The sequence below is a fragment of the Oryctolagus cuniculus genome, chromosome 1, assembly GCF_964237555.1.
Source record: "Oryctolagus cuniculus chromosome 1, mOryCun1.1, whole genome shotgun sequence".
Classification (NCBI taxonomy): domain Eukaryota; kingdom Metazoa; phylum Chordata; class Mammalia; order Lagomorpha; family Leporidae; genus Oryctolagus; species Oryctolagus cuniculus.
This window is the reverse complement of record NC_091432.1, coordinates 114,824,173-114,836,570: the sequence shown is the minus strand read 5'-3', so window position 1 is coordinate 114,836,570 and position 12,398 is coordinate 114,824,173. Positions and strand designations below refer to the sequence as shown.

The following is a 12,398-nucleotide window of genomic DNA, read 5'->3' as shown; positions in this document are numbered from 1 at the left end:
CAGCAGCACCACACAGTTACACGTGTAGGGGCACGTGGTGGGAGCTGGTCCTGAAGGTAGTTTTGGGCTGGCGAGGAAAAGGCTCTAAAGATCAGGATAAGAAACTTGACATTTCTTCCACAGAAAATTGATAGAAAATTGATATTTTAAAGCACTAATTAATATCAATCATACATGATTTTAAAAGATCAAACTTGCAGCAGTATGGACAACAGTAGCCTAGAACGAAGCCACCTAATTAAAATGATACTGCACAGTTAGTCCTAGCCTCACGTGCTAGGTATTTATGGGAGAAACTGTTGGTCACCCATGCAGTACCTATTTTTAACTTTCCTTAGGAATAGACCCCTGTATTGTCAAATGCAGCATTGTGCTTAACTTTTTTTTTTTTTTTACAAATAGGCATGATTTTTGAAATGTAAGGCAAATACATTGAATAAAGATTTTTTGAAAGATTTTATTTACTTATTTATTCAAAAGGCAGAGTGACAGAGAGAGAAAGAGAAAGATTGATTTCCCATTAACTGGTTTACTCCTCAAATGCTTGCAGCAACCAGAGCTGGGCCAGGCCAAAGCCAGGAGTCTAGAATCTCATATGGGTCTTGCATGTGGGTGGCAAGGACCCAAGAATTTGGACCATCATCTGCTGCCTTCCCAGGTGCATTAGCAGGAAGCTGATCAAAAGCAGAGCAATTGGGACCCAAATCAGCCCTCCAATATGGGATGAAGGCATCCCCAGCAGTGGCTCAATACATTTTGCCACAATGCCCACCATGGATAAGGCATTTGAAAAGTCAATATTAAAACTTAAGACAGGTGTGGTAGGTGGCATAGTGGTTCCCAAGGATGTCCATGTCCCAATCCCTGGAACCTGTGAATAAGTTACCTTACAGGATAAAAGAGAATTAAGAGTGCAACGAAATTAAGGTTCTAATCAGATGACTTTAAAGATTATAATTATTTAGGTGGGCCTAATGTAATTGTGAGGGTCCCTCCAAGTGAAAGAGGGAGGAAGAAGATGAGGTTAAAATTATGCAGCGGGGCCGGTGCTATGGCTCAATAGGCTAATCCTCTGCTTAGCGGCGCCGGCACACCAGGTTCTAGTCCCAGTCGGGGCGCCGAATTCTGTCCCAGTTGCCCCTCTTCCAGGCCAGCTCTCTGCTGTGGCCTGGTAGTGCAGTGGAGGATGGCCCAAGTGCTTGGGCCCTGCACCCCATGGGAGACCAGGGAAAGCACCTGGCTCCTGGCTTCTGCCATCGGATCAGCGCGGTGCGCTGGCCGCCGCGCGCCAGCCGCGGCGGCCATTGGAGAGTGAACCATCGGCAAAAGGAAGACCTTTCTTTCTGTCTCTCTCTCTCTCTCTCTCGCTGTCCACTCTGCCTGTCAAAAATTAAAAAAAAAAAAATTCAGCGGGCTGGTGCCACAGCTCACTTGGCTAATCCTCTGCCTGCGGCACCAGTACCCTGGGTTCTAGTCCCGGTTGGGGTGCCAGATTCTGTCCCAGTTGCTCCTCTTCCAGTCCAGTCTGCTGTAGCCAGGGAGGGCAGTGGAGGATGGCCCAAGTTCTTGGGCCCTGCACCCACATGGGAGACCAGGAAGAAGCACCTGGCTCCTGGCTTCGGATCTGTGCGGTGTGCCGGCCGTAGTGGCCATTTTGGGGGTGAACCAACGGAAGGAAGACCTTTCTCTCTGTTTCTCTCTCTATGTCTAACTCTGCCTTTCAAAAAAGAAAAAAAAATGATGCAGCGTGAGAAATACTCAACCTACTGTTTGTTGGCTTTAAAAATGAAAGAAGGGGCCACAATCCAGCCGCGGTGGCCATTGGAGGGTGAACCAACGGCAAAAGGAAGACCTTTCTCTCTGTCTCTCTCTCTCACTGTCCACTCTGCCTGAAAAAAAAAAAAAAAAAGGCCACAATCCAAGGATTGAGGGTGGCCTCTAGAAGCTGGAAGACAGAAGGAAATAGAATCTTCCCCAGAGCTTCTAGAAGGAAATGCAACTCTGCTGACACCTTGATTTTACCTCAGTGAGATCCCTGGCAGATTTCTCACTTATAGAAACATATAATGCATTTGTGTTGTTTTACGCTACTGAGTTAGAGTTCATTTGTGAGAGCAACATTACAGCAAGCTTTTTTTTTTTTCCTTGCTTGCTCCCAGCTTCCTTTTCACTGCTGCTTGAACTTCAGCATCCATAAGACTGTAAAGTGAACCTGAGGACAAACAACGTGCATTAAAGATGTAGACCACAAAGACAGAAGGACTTGGACCTCTCGTGTCTATATTATGAACTCGCAATCTTTGAATTTCTTTAACCCTCAGGTGTTTTGTTGTTATTAGGTCCCTACCAACAACAAAACATAATTATTGACTGAAAGTGTAGTGCACGATGAGTATTCTCCTAGTGTTCAAACACAAAATAACACACATCCAGCAAATATTCAAGGCTACTCTGTGTCAGACACAATTTTATTTCCCCATATTTCCTGGCTTTTGCTCAAGGAACCATCATTCTCAGAGCTTCTAGAGCCGCCTTCTGCGGAGCCTCCTTTAACTATTTCCTCTTTGTGATCTGGATATCCAGTTAGTCATCAAAGCCTGTCATTGTACCTCAGGGATACCTTCTATGGCTACCCTCTCTGCATCCCTGTTGCATTGTTCTATACTCCCAACTCATCCTACACACTAGTATACAATAGTGCTCCCTATCCACACATTTTCTCTCTGTGGTTTCAGTTGTCTGCAGACAACCAGAGCCCAAAAATCTTGAAATGAGAGCTCCAGAAAGAAACACTTCAGAAATTTTAAAATGCACATTGATCTGTGCAGCATGACGAAATTTTGTGCCATCCCAATCTGTCCTAAAAAGTGCCATGAATCCCTTTGACTAACATATCCCATGCACTGTCTACCCTTAGTCACTCAGAAATAGTCTTTGTTACCAAGTTGTTGTAGTATCAGGGTGCTTGTGGGCAACTAACCCTGATTTTATTTAATAGTGGCCTGTTTTATCAGTCCCTTAATACTTACTTTATTAGTAGTTAGTATCATTAATTTCTTACTGGCACCTACTTTCCAAGTTCAACATTACCATAGGTAGATTTGTATAAGAGAAAACAATAAATGTCAGAAGACTTGAGAAAGCTCATGGAAAATGGAAATAAAAGATAAAAAATGAAAAATATGTACACTATTTATCAGCATAATTTTGGCTCCTAGAGCTTTGAGTAACTCTCTAAGAAGATTCTCATAAGAAGCACATGTAATTGTTTACTGACCCTCCAGAAAGTCAACAAGCAAATGCCCTGAGCCTCCCAAAACACTGCTGCCAGCACCTTTGCTCTCGACTGGTCTTTTGCTGTGACTGGACCACTTCTGACCCTTGGTAGCCATTGCTTTGATTGTGCTTTGTCTTCAGGACCATACTGGTAAAGCTTTGTTTCATCTCTTGTTCCAGTTCTCTGATGAAATGCTTCAGGATCTTGATCTCACTGGTCTAGAATTTCCATTGGCAGCTGTTCTTTGATCTGCTGCTGATCTCTGTGCAACATTCTTGGCAACTGGTGAGCAAAAACCTTGCTCTACTTCACTCTTTCAGACTGACTTGTGTAAGTGGAACCAATGGAGATGTTTATGGTTTTGCTATTGTTTCTGAGATTATTCATCAGCCCTCTTTAACTAGGGCATAACAAGCTTAATTCTTTCCTGGCAAATGGACATGATGGTCTGTTGCTGCAGGCTCATCTTCAACACTATCTCATCCCTTCTTTTTTTTTTTTTTTTTTTTTTTGACAGGCAGAGTGGACAGTGAGAGAGAGAGACAGAGAGAAAGGTCTTCCTTTGCCGTTGGTTCACCCTCCAATGGCCGCTGCGGCCGGCGCGCTGGGGCCGGCGCACCGCGCTGATCCGAAGGCAGGAGCCAGGAGCCAGGTGCTTTTCCTGGTCTCCCATGGGGTGCAGGGCCCAAGCACTTGGGCCATCCTCCACTGCACTCCCTGGCCACAGCAGAGAGCTGGCCTGGAAGAGGGGCAACCGGGACAGAATCCAGCGCCCCGACCGGGACTAGAACCCGGTGTGCCGGCGCCGCTAGGCGGAGGATTAGCCTAGTGAGCCACGGCGCCGGCCTCATCCCTTCTTAAAATGAGTTAAGCATTGATAAACTGGGTTTGTCTTTTTTTTTTTTTTTTTTTTGCTTTGATGTCCTGGCCCTACCCTATAAACTTTTTGCAACTTATCAATGATTTCACCATTTTCCCACCTGAACATCACCATAAATTTGATGTTTGCTTGCTTTAGTTTTATTATTTTATTATTCTTTTATATTATTATTTATTATATATTTTTTATTATTAGTTGTATTAGTGTTTTTTTTGCTTTAGTTTTAGTAAAATTCATGTTGTTCTGACAGGGGCTCTTTTCTTCCTTTCTTTCTTTTTTTAAGATTTATTTATTTATTTGAAAATCAGAGTTACACAGAGATAAAAGGAGAGGCAGAGAGAGAGAGAGAGAGAGAGAGATAGAGAGGTCTTCCATCCCCTGGCTCCACTCCCCAATTGGCCTCAATAGCTGGAGCTGTGCTAATCCGAAGCCAGGAGCCAGGAGCCAGGAGCTTCTTCAACGTCTCCCACATGGGTGCAGAGGCCCAAGGACTTGGGCCATCATCCACTGCTTTCCCAGGCCACAGCAGAGAGCTGGATTGGAAGAGGAACAGCCGAGACTAGAACCGGTGCCCATATGGGATGCCGGCGATTCAGGCTAGGGCATTAACCTGCTGTGCCACAGCACTGGCCCCAACAGGGGCTCTTTTCAAACTGATGTCTTATTCTTCTTAGTTCCCCAAACTAGCTCCTGCACAGGCATATTATGATGAGTTACGATAAGTTATTTTGGTTCAGACAACTTTTGTAATCCATGCATGATTTTTTTTCATAATACACATTTTCCATGAAGCTTTTGGTTACTCCTTCCACGAGGATCAGTACTATCTGCAGTTTTGGCACTGACTAGGGTTCTTGTAATACTTCCCCTGCAGATAAGAGGGGTCTACTCTATTTGACTAAAATTTTAATTTTTTTGAAGAATAATTTTAGTCATATTAATTTTTTCCAAAGCCCTGAATGGCTTCCCATTACATACTACATTAAGTCCAAATGCCTTAATTTTACATTCAAGGCCTAAGCCATATTTTCCCTCTTTTAAAAAATATTTTGCTATTGAAAGGCAGAGGAAAGGGGGGAGAGAGAGAGAGAGAGAGGGAGGGAGAGAGAGAGAATCTTCCATCTACTGGTTTATTTCCCAAATACAATAACCAGGGCTAGGCCAGGCCAATGCCAGGAGCCCGACACTCCTTCCAGTGTGAGTTGCAGGGATCCAAGTATTCGAACCCTATCTGCTGCCTCCTAACGTGCACAGAAGAAATCTGGACCAGAAGCAGAACCAGAGCTCAAGCCCAGGGACTCCAATATGGGTTGTGGGAGTCCCAAGTGACGTCTAAGCCCTGCGCCAAATGCCTACCTGTTTTCTCTTTAATACGTATTGAATTGGTTATTAACTATTTTCCCAAATGTACCTCCCATTTTCTTGCCTGGGGCTCCCAAGCTCCTGACACGTAGGGCTTGGATCCCATGACTCACTCTTTCTCATCATTTTCCTTTTATGTCTTTCTGGGCGTTTATCACTGTGTGTAAATGCATTCACCTTTATTTGTGTACTGGTTATTTTATTTATGTTTTTGCTGAAATATAAGGTCCCTAAGGGCAGGAACTTTGTCCATTGTAGTCCTCAGTTTCCAGACCGTAGATGGGAGTCAAAGAAGGGACTCTGAGAGCTTGCTAACTGAATGGATGAATGTGAAGTCACCCGTCAGGATCATCTTCAGCTTTGCGTAGGGCGATTTAAAAAGTCAAGGAGGGAAAACATGACTCTCCTGCGACCCTTCTATTCCTGTGGACAGCACTTTTTGAACTAGGGGGTGAATGGTGGCCTTATGGAAGAAGACAAAGCAACACACACATGCACCCCGCAGGCAGGGAGTTAAGGCTGGGTACAGGTCAGAGCCCTCTCTGTTCGAGCCTTCTCTGCTCTCTAGGCCATCTCTGTGGTCCAAAGAACCCATGACCTTCCTGTTTTGAACTTGCTGTATTTGGGGCCTTGAGGGTGACTCTGTCTTTCCAACCCTATTTCTCTTGGCAGTCTTCATTGACTGCTGCAAGCTTGGCTTACTCTTGGGGCAGAGGGCTCAGTTGTTAGTCTTAGGTAAAGCAGAAAAACAAACAACAACCCTCCTGCCTAAACGCGACCAACCTCATAATCACAGGAAGGAAAATATGTCTGCGGAAATTTTATTTATTCAGTAGCAGGCAAGGAAATATTTTATGTTACAAGGACTTCAGATAAGGGAAACACACCACAGAGAATCAGTGGTGGCTGTGTGAAGTGCTACAAGCAAGGAGAGGTGATGAATTTCCCTATCTGGTACATGGAAGCATCTTTTACTGATCTAAGGAATCCATGCTAACTCTGTAGGCTTTGCGTTCAAGGCTGGGCATACCATATTGCCCTGCACACTTAGAGAACTACCATTCCCCCAGCATACTCTGTAACATCGGTTGTTTTCCAAAACAAACTGGGATATGCATGTGTGTGTGTGTGTGTGTGTGAGAGAGAGAGAGAGAGAGAGAGAGTAGCAAATAGACACTTCAATTGAAATGAATACTTAATGTTATTTAAATTTGTAATGTTATACATATGAATGACACCCTAGAAATATCAGGACAAGAGAAGATATTTTATTTTTAATATTTCTTAAGAAATAGAATGCCCTTCAGTTACTCTGCAGTGTAGTTAAGGCCGTGCCCTGTGCCTTCTCCCCCTCCTCCTCCTCCACCTCTCTTTCGGAAAGCAAGGATCTTGGCTTGTCTGATTGTTAGGAAAGTAATCTATTTTTAAATTTCCAGAATTTCAGGTCTCCTGTCATTAAATATGACACTGGGGTTTAGAAGAAGGGAAAGCATTGCTTGAGAAATAAAACCCCTTTTTCGTGTGACCTGAATGTGTATCAGCCCAATGTTCTCTAACCATTTGGAACATATTTTCAGAGTGTGCTTGGACATGCAGCCTTTTAGAGAGAGATGATGCAGAAGTTAGCAAAAAAAAGGATACAATCTGGGGAGGAAACATTTTACCCAAAATGAAAACAAAATCACAAGGTTGTGTTTAATATGCAAATAACTCTTCTCCTGCCCTGGCTTTGGAAGTCTGGTGGGGAAAGGCTGTCACACCGGTGTTGTGGACATGATGTTCTTTAGAAAGAAAGCTGCCTATTTTTCTGTTTTCCAGGAGAACCGCTGTTCAGGACAGGCACAAAGCTGAGAACATAACCAGGGGCAGAAAAAAACTCAGCCCTGTGTTCTATTTGTCAAACTGACCTGCAGGTCACAACGTGAAAGTTGGTGGATCGATGGGGCCTTGTCTGTGTGTGAGCATGTTCTCTGGACTTTGGCTGCAGCGAAATTCCTGACTTCTGAAAGGGGGGTGGGTGTGGACTTCAGCAGGAATAGCCAGTAGGAAGGAAGTAATCTTCATTAAGAGTGGCTCATGCACGCCGTGCAGGCTAGGCATGCTCAGTGCAAATTCTCCTGGAGCTTGTCAAGCTATGTTTGAACTCGATCCAGAATACTGGATTTACTGTTGTTGTTGGTTTTTTTTTAATTTTTTTCCCACCAGGAAGATTGCTCGATTAGACTGCATTTTGCGTTGCTTTTCTGTTCTTTCTCTCTTTCTCTCTTATTTCTGCCAGAAGACTGGAAGAATATTATTTCTGATCAGTTCAGTAATACAATACCCATACATGAGCATTTCCCTGGAGAAGAAAGAAACTTTGCTACCTGAGAACTGAAGACTACATAGGTCAGTAAATGCTAATAAAATCCTCAAAGACGCACGGAGCCAGGAGTTAACTTTTCTTAACTCTTCAGGTAATCTACAGCAAATTTAATTGCCTTTTCAACTGGTGGGTATACACCGATTTTTTTTCCCACACAAAATCTATGTTTTTTCATATATGGGACTGCTTTTCTCACAGGGAAAAATATGCCTTTGGGTTCATTTGCATTTGAAAGAACCTCTTTTTGTATGAGTGGGTTTTTCTCCCTCTTTACCACAAATTATGTGTTTTTCAAACAAATATTGTGGTTAGCTGGTGTGGCTATAATAGTCTGAATGTGGATGTGCTCTGTGTTTTATTAATTCTTGGCTTGGCTTGGTCTGGGGAAAGTTATTGTTTTTGTTGCTGTCAAAGATGAAAGAGTTTGCTTCTCGCTGCTGCTGTGTTGGGCACTTTTGGTGCCTTTGAGGCTGTATTGTGAGTGCCTTACAGAGAGGCAAGTTGTCTTTTTCTATATTTAATGTGCATTACTCAAAATACTCAACTTTAGGAACAGAGTAGGGCTTTTGTGGAATCTGAGAGGCAATGGAGTTTTGAAAAAGAATTAGTTTTGGAAGGAAATAGATATATGTTTAAAGCAGGTTTGTACTAGGTTTGTAATGAAGAATTTCAATCAAGACTCTTGTGAATATAACCAAAGAATGCAACAAAAATACTGCATACTATACCCTTCTGATTTGATTCAGATGAATACTTTTACTTTTTAATGAAAAAGAAAGTAAATCAGACTTTCAGGGGCTGTCTTCCACTCTCAGACGATAATCCATGAAACTCATTCGAGTTGTGTTAGGATTTCAGAAAAAGCAAGTTAGCAAAGGCGGCCCCTTTAAAAAGATTTGAGGACAGAGGTTATGAAACCACATGGCTTCGTCAGGGAACAGTGCATTCTGGGCTAGAGCAGTTTAATTTTATTCAAGAATTTTAAGAGTAAAAGGGGATTTGTTTCTTTTCAAAAAAAAAAAAAAAAAAGAACAGCCAGGCAGGGATTATTGATCAGTCAGGGATTAAATATTTGCTGGAATAGAAGGCATCCCATATTATCAATGTGTAAAGCAGACTGGCCAGCTATTCAGGGGATGTAAAAGAAAATACCAGCGCTTCCTGCAGAATCCAATGCAGCAGCACCCCTGCCCTTCATTCTCCATCTTTATGCCCCAGACAGGGATGGGAGAGGTGGGGCAGGGTGTGGAATTCCACTTAGCTGATGAGCCAAACTTGCTCTTTTAACTTCCGTCCATCTGTTCTTACTGGGCAGCTGAAGCAGTGAGCAAAGCAGGGAGAGACCTCAGGGGAGATGAGGAAGAAGAGGCGGATCCAGCCTGGGCTCTGATCTGCCCCCCAGCCTGTGATTTACATACGGGCAGAGCAGCTAAGTGGATGCATCTAAATTCACTTCCTTCTGCTCTCACGGCTTTGATTTGGTCCCAAATGCTGCTCTCCTGCACCTGCCTCTGTTTTTCATAAGTAAAAGCTTCTCCCCATGCCTAGATGGTGGTTGATTTGATATAGATCAATCCCTAAGGAGATAGCTAAAGCAATTCAGCCTCATTTTGGTGTTTTCCTTTCTTCCCTGACATGTGGCACACATCTCAATGGGTGTAATTGAAATAACAAACCTTTTCTGGGATACAAGTGCAGAGTTCTGCATTGAAGAGTGTGTGTGTGTGTGTGTGTGTGTCTGTGTGCATTTGCCATTTGCAGCCTGAGCTTTGGGACATTGCCTCTTGGAAGACTTTGCGTGGCTGAGGGTGATTGTATGGCACTGGGACCTTTCCATCACCTTGGATCTGTGTAGACAGGAAGTGTGCATTCTGGACCCCCTGGCTCACTTCTACCACCGACTCCTGCACCCTCCCCCCCACCCCATTCCCCTTTCTGACCTGTGTCTTGAAGAATAACACTGAAACCTTTCAAGCACAAAGGAAAGCCAAAGGGGCAAAGGAATGGGTAATGCACAAAGATAGGTCTCTTCATGTGCACATCTGGATAAAATTTAGATGTGGACAAGGGAAAATGAATGGGAGAGAAAAAGCCTGCCATCCTATTTTTATAAAGTGCATATGATTCCCTTCCTGGAGTTTTTCTTGTCTCAGACTTTCTGAGTGCTTTGTATCCTGCCCACACTCTACTCAGTAGACTGGGAGGAAGGTAGGTATTATATCTTTAATTTTCATGAAGTCTACGATTTGCCCACAGCAATAGCTGAGCTAGAACAGGCAACGTACATCTCTCAAGTTCTAATCCCAGGCTCTAGCTGCTCAAGAATAGAAATAATCTGGAGTCAGACACTCAGTTTCCCCATTGGCTTTGAGGTTTTGGACTAAGGCGGCTACTTTGCGTGACACTTGCTCAAACTGAATCTGCTAGGATCTAGGCTCTTGAGACATACTTCGAACTTTTCAGAGGATGTTCACCTCTTTCCCTATTCCCTCTTTTCTTCAACATTGCTCATTAAAATATGTTGGGCCCATTGAAATTTTCATTTGTCTGGTGGTGAAACCGAATGCCTTGTTGTCTGAGATCATACAGATGGGAATTCAGGTTGTTCAACTCAGGATTTGGTATTCCAGGTCTTTCTGAATCTCTGGGTGGATGAGGTAGAGAGAATATGCAAGGGACGTGGCACAGTTCACGAAGGTATAGAGCATGAGCACGAGGGGCTTTGGACTGTGCTGAACCCATTATGGAGAAGTTACCTGCTTCACACTCAGTCGCATTGAGGCATATGGGGAAGCTGGATTTGAATCCTTGTGTGGATGCCCAAAGTGCATGCCACATAGAGCAGTGACTAAGCAGATGGGGTTTGCTGGGTTTCTCCACATATCTTTTCTTTCCTGTATATAAAGGGGATGCCATGAGGGTGCTGTGAAGATTGTAAAACACTTACCATGGTGCTTTGCATTGACTAAACCCTATAATGGTTGGGTTGGCACATATTCAACAATGTTCTTGTTGTTGGTTGTGTGATACCACACAAGATAACCATGTTGCTAATCCCCAACTGTTGTTATTCTCAATCAGCTCTTAACTTCCAGATCCTCAGAGTGGTTGTGTTAGTGAGTTAATTGCATCAGATGAACAGCTGATTCTTAATTTAACTTTATTGAAAATACAACAAATGTGCTAAATGGCACAGAGGACTAACTAAGGCAACAACCACGGTGTTCTTGCTCTCCATCCAGGGAGAGGCTGGAGGGATATTGTCTGGGCAGATGTGTCTGAGATAAGCAGTACTGTTGAGTTGAACATATTTATCTCTGGTGACCTTTGAAGGCTGCTGAGTGGTTCTTGGGCAAGAAGAGGCCCCGTGAAGGGAAGAATGGCTGGTCAGAGGTTAGTCCAGGCTCCTAGGTCTGGGGGCGGAAGTCTACAACAAAGTGAGGGCAACTGTGCAGAAAGGGAGTGGAACTGTCAAGGTTTTGTTTCTCTTTGGCCCTTCTGGACAGCATAATTGGGCTGTTGAGGTCAACAGTGGCTGGGCTCTGGAGCTCCATGGCAGTAAAAGAGAGAGAGAGAGAGAGAGAGAAAGGGAGAGAGAAAGAGAGAGAAAGTTCTAGGGCCCACTTTTGACCACAGAAGGGATTTGTAATTCTCTGTATAAAGAATGACAACTGTCAGGACACAGTCATAGGCTGCAAAATCAAATGGAAGGAAGGGGCACTCTGCTCAGAGCATATGCAGTGTAGCTAGATACATGGTATTAATTAATGAGAGCACTTATATGTGATTGACAAAATGAATCTACCAATGCAGGGCAAGGCAGAAGGTTTGAAGCGTCTACCCACACTTATAAAATCCTCTACCTCTCACTTTAGCCTTCTCTTCCATATGTTTCTCCATGACCGTCGCCTCCTTGCTCATGTTATAAAGAGAAGGTCATCGTGGAGAGACAGGGCAGAGAAGATGGGTATTGATTTATTGAGTGCCTATTACACACCAGGCATTAGGGGCTATGCTTTACCAACAGTATCTTTAAAGACATTCAGCATCCTTGGGAAGTTAAAAGAGGTGGAAACCTGTCCCAAGAGGGGAATTCTTTATGGCCACAGAGACAATGATGGTTCGTGTGATGCACCAACTGGACAGAGGATGCCAGGTGTGATGGAAAGGCATTGAGAACCATTTTAGGTGGAAAAAGACTTCTGATGTCTGTTAGATTCTCCACTTTCAGGGAGTATTTCTACAAGTTCCTTTGATGGCCAGGGCATGTCAATATCATACTAAATTCTGAGCCCATTAACATGTATTGTCCAGAGTTGAGCAAGTCTGAACCCATGAAGAGTTTGTGCTTAATTAACTCTCATGTACTGCCTACCTTAAGGGACCCTTCCCACTTGAATAACAAACCCATATTACCTGTGTTTTCACTTGTTTGTTTTTTACAAATAAATTCTGAAAAGTTTTGCAGTTTCCAAGGTGAGACTTCGGTAGTTGTTATGTTGTGCTATGTGGTA

The 12,398-nt window shown here is 43.6% G+C and overlaps 1 protein-coding gene across 7 annotated transcripts in view; it reads left to right on the top strand.

Moving 5' to 3' along the window:
* Positions 1 to 7,598: 7,598 nt before the first annotated feature.
* LOC138843476 (uncharacterized) overlaps positions 7,599 to 12,398 on the top strand; it is a 287,086-nt gene continuing 282,286 nt past the window's right edge. For 5 of the 7 annotated variants that reach the window (XR_011378215.1, XR_011378216.1, XM_070047382.1 and 2 more), the window contains exon 1: positions 7,599 to 7,975. The gene's annotated coding sequence lies outside the window, so the exon portion shown is untranslated. The remainder of the gene's footprint in view (positions 7,976 to 12,398) is intronic. The other 2 variants (XR_011378217.1, XM_070047383.1) reach the window with 1 other exon arrangement.